Consider the following 4,927-nt stretch of genomic DNA (forward strand, 5'->3'; position numbering starts at 1 on the left):
TAAGAAGTTGGAGGGGACCCGACCCCACTGTCGCCCCCCGGGAACTGAGTAGATTAGAATAGATCAATAGATGAGGTTGAAAAACACTGACCACAGCAAACACACTACTGCAGTTCAACCGTATGAAAGTAAATACTTAAATTTGGTTGATGGCCAAAAAACCCGAGGTGGCAGGGGTTTGACCTGCAATTAAAAAGATAAGGCAAATTAAAATACAATGGATTGAATAATAATGAATAGAATCCGTTCCACCTGGCCCAGTCTATTGTGTGTACAGAGGGAATCAGGAGTCCCTGCTCTTTCTGTATGTTGATATTCCAGCTGCTGAGTAGAACAGCCATGCAGCAGGAGAGCATCTTGTGGAAAGCAGACAGCGGCCGGCAACCTGCCACCTGTCAATGTAGGTCCTGCCCCAGCAGACACACACATGTGGTCCCATGACTGGCAACGCCTCCCATTCCCTCTGTAGGTCAACGCAATATCGCCTGGGTCAAGGATTTGTGGGAAGGCTTGTGTGCAGGCATGGGTTTGCGGCATGTTGAGCGGGCTGGAATGAAGTTTAACTTTAAAGACAGCCAGCTCGTCAGGAGCAATTAGGGTGAGGTGTCTTGCTCAGTGATACCTCAACACTCTACGAGGACGAGCCGGGGATCGTACTCACAACCTTCCGGTTACCAGCCAACCTGCTCTACCTCCTGAGCCAAGCCAACCCAATAACAACACCAACGTGGTAAACTTCCACAAGCAGCAGCTAGAGACAATGCCATCACGAGGCTTCCTGTCTGGCCATTATCTATTGGCCATACCCAATAGATACGGGCACAACTTGACCGTATCTATTGAGGGTGCCTTCGCGGTTACTTCCTGCGTCTAATACAAGTGGTCCCACCCAACCCCAACCCCAGCCCATCCCTTCATAGCCCTGAATTAAAACGGAGGGCGAGCAACATCTGTCCAACCTCCAGATGAACCGCCCGCTCGTCATCTTTGCTTTGGCGTCAGAACTTGCACATGATCCGTTGCTATAGCTACCCGGCAACGTTGTGCGTGCGGAGGGAAGAGCAGCCACGTACAGATGCTGTGGGTCATGTGACCCCGGATTGGTGGTGTGTAAGACTTAATTGGTAATCTCTTATAGATAAATAGGCAGACAGATGGATAGATATATTGCATTGAGAGATGGCTGGATGGATAAAAAAATGAACTGCTTTTCATTATGTTTCTTTTTAAACAGGTTATGTCTTTGTTGAACTGCAGACTACACTTGGGGAAAAGCCCAGTAACCAGTATATTCCTTGACTTCTTCAGAATTCCTGAGGTAGTCTTCCATAGAAGGTCTCTTTTTGTCCGATAGCAGTGATGAAAATTGATCGTTCAAGTTTTCACACGGTATTTTTAGCATTTCTCCCTCTCTCCATATCTCGTGCTGCCAATCTCCCTCTCTCTATTTCTCCCTCACCCTCCTGCCCTCTCCCACTCGCACTCTCTCGCCACCTTGCTCCCCGGGCCATCTCACTCACCCCCCCTAGAGTCTTGTCTTCAGCAATCATGGTCACGTTGGACCTGAAAATCAAATTCCACAGCATGGAAGGATCCCATCACAAAGAAGACAGCAGGGGAAGTGTCGAAGACAGTTGTGGCTCTGTGACCATGCCTGCCAACATGGCAGAAACATCCCCAAAGAAATTCTCCTTAAACATCACCCAGTTAAAAAGAAGCAGACACATATTCCAGATATAGAAGAGAAACAAATCCTCCTTTATTTTAAACTACTTCTGTATGTTATTGCTGCAGTTTTCTCCCACCAGAGAATCTTTTTGAGATCTATAAAAAGAGCCGGGCAGATGAACACACGTTTTTGCAACACACATTTGCAAGTCATCAGGCTTTCTGAGGTCTCAAGATGCCCTGCTGGCGTGTACCAGGCCCGGTGCGTCGCAGCGGTGGTGGTGGGGGTTGCAGGGAGATGAGATGACACAGCAGTCAGGGACTCACGCAACTAGGGCATGACTAACAGACAGACTCGGCCTTTGTTGCACTGCAGACTTCACTTGAGGAAAAGCTCTGTATGAGCCAGTATGAAACTGTATCGACCTGTGTGTTACGTAATGTAGTTTGTATAATGTTGGTTTTAATGCATCTTTTTAACATAGTTAGTATATAGTTGGTTTTTATGTATCTTTTTAACTTAGTTAGCATATAGTTGGTTTTAAAATGTGTAAAGTGTGTGTGTTTGCCTTAAAAAGCACTTCAAATAAAAATCTATGATTCGATTTGCACAGCAATCCAGTGCAAAGTTGAAGTTATTAATTTCGTCTCCATTTGATCATTTCACTGATTATTCATCCGGTTTGCCTTGATCAGCTTTTCAAAGGATTCAGTCAAAACCACGTGTTTACAATAGAATACGGCATGCTTTGTCTTTTTTTTTCTCCTTTTGGACACGTATTGTTATAATAATCCTTCCAGGCAGGAGGGTCAGGAATTTGTTTTTGTCCTGCAGCCATCTTTGCGCAGCAGTTCTACATTTATTGGTATTTAGAGAAGAGGTGGATATCAATTGGGATTAGTAGTGTCAGGGGTATTGAAACAGATGTTATACTGCAGTTGTCAACGGGTGACCAAATATTACAATAAAATGTCAGAGGGTAAATACGGTTTCTCATCAACACGAATTGTTGCAGGAGAAAAACTGTCCCATCATCTGTGACTGATTTGAACCAAACAGGAATTGCGTAACGTGTGCCTGGCTATCATTTTATTTTCCTGCTCCTCCTCCTTACCTTCCTCCTCCTCCTCCTCTTCTTCCTCCCGTTCTTATTCCACCACCTCCGCTTCTATTTGCCTGTTCTCTTCTTCCTACCCCTCTTCCTCATCTCTGCTCTCTTCCTCTTCCCTGTTCTCCTCTTCCTACCCCTCTTCCTCATCTGCCTCCTCCCTCTTCCACGTCCTCCTCTCTGTTCTCTTCCTCCTCCTCCCCTGGTTATAGACATACACACCTGGGGAGACTAAGGCACAGTTCCCATTTGTAAAGCATCAAACATGTTTATCTTTTGTTAGCCATCTTCCTCTTATTTCCCCCGGACGGCTCTGTAGTTCCCTCGAGAGGCTCAGAGCACCGGATGCTGAGGCGATTATTTTGGATCGAGATCATTACTGTTTGAGGAAGAGCTGTCCCCCAGATGCTAGCCCCAGATGTAGGTTTGATGTTTGTGTTCATGTTGTGAGTTAGCGTCTTGTTCTCTGGCTGTTGGTTTCCCCTCCGGTCAGTGCGCTGCTGTGTCAGAAAGGGTCATCGCTCCGTGTTCATCTGCAAGAGTCAGTACCAGTACAAGTTAGGGCTGGGCGATTAATTGAATTTTGATTGCGATTTCAATTTTAGCGTCAAACAATCACAAAACTAATATAATCGAATTTTCGTTTTTTTTTTTTTTTTTTTAGAAAATGCAAGAACAGCTGGATATCTGTACATTATTTTAGATTTGAACATTTTCTTTTTGACCATTTTGTTTATTTTTTTAAGGTGAAATTTCAAAGTTCTCAGTTACAAAGTGTTTTTTGTGAGAGACATGCTGAATAAATACATGTTGTTTTCAAACTTAAAAATAATCGTTTGAATAATCGTGATTTCAATATTGACCAAAATAATCGTGATTATGATTTTTTCCATAACCGAGCAGCCCTAGTACAAGCAGACCCTCACAACAACAGAGTGCTAAGGTTGCTACGTTGCACCCTCCCCCTCCTGAGCCAATGAGCTACCAACTACCCTCGACAGCCTCCATGTGGGAACGACCGCGTGCCATGTTTTTATAATGGTTGACTTTTGGGTTTTTCGGTAGCTACTGAATGATTGAACAAACGCCGACCTTTCTCTTCAGGCAGCAAATCATTGATGCTGCTTTGTAAAAGTGTGAGAGAAAAAGACAGATTTCATAACAGACCCCATTGATACACATGCAATTTCATGGCCCGAGTATAAAGGGTTGAAGCGCTGAGTGTTTGTCGTCATGCGGTGCACATCTGGATGCTTTACGGCCCCATTCTGCTGGAGGCAGCGGCTAAGCAGGGAGAAGGTTATGAGGAACGCAGGTGTCCAGGAAGAGGGTGGCTTCCATGGGGGAAATGAGGCGGAGTTGTGCTTAGCATCGAGATTAAGGTCACTGCCCTGGCAGCAACGTCCAGCCTCCGACTCTTCTGGGGTCAGCAGATGAAACGACTTCGCGCGCACACACACACACACACACACACACACACACACACACACACACACACACACACACACACACACACACACACACACACACACACACACACACACACACACACACACACTAAAATTCATAACGTGGGTTACGAAATCCATTCTATTTCAATGCATATTAACACAATATGAATATTTCTGAGGGTGTTGCTTTTTGGGATTTTTTTTCTCTCGCCGTTACAAAAGCCCGATGGGAATGCCAGTCGAAGACTTTGGACGGACGCCCAGCAAAAGTGAGTCTCCTGCGGACAGCCTTTCAGCTGTTATCCAGCTCTGTACAGGGGTGTCACCCCAGCACACTTTCTCCCCTCCACACATACGCAGATAAAGCGCTTTGAAGAAAAGAGTTCATGATGACACGGACTGCCATGCATGGTCAGTTTCCCAAGAAGGAAAGTGTTGTTAATCATGTTTTATTATTCAATGAAGGGAATCTAATTTGGACAGCCCTTTATCAAAGTTCCAGTCTCCAAACGCTTCAAAGGCTATATTTGATAAGGGAACCCAACCCTGAAACTCCTAAAGCGCAAGGATAAAGCAAATAAATCATCGAGGACGAAACCGCGAGATGGAACCGAGAAGAGGGATCCCTCCTTCCAGAGATGGTACGGAGACTGATGGCTGCCATAACGGACCGACGTAAGGCTACAAAGATTACAATTA

The sequence above is a fragment of the Pollachius pollachius genome, assembly GCF_949987615.1.
Source record: "Pollachius pollachius genome assembly, chromosome: 19".
Taxonomy (NCBI): domain Eukaryota; kingdom Metazoa; phylum Chordata; class Actinopteri; order Gadiformes; family Gadidae; genus Pollachius; species Pollachius pollachius.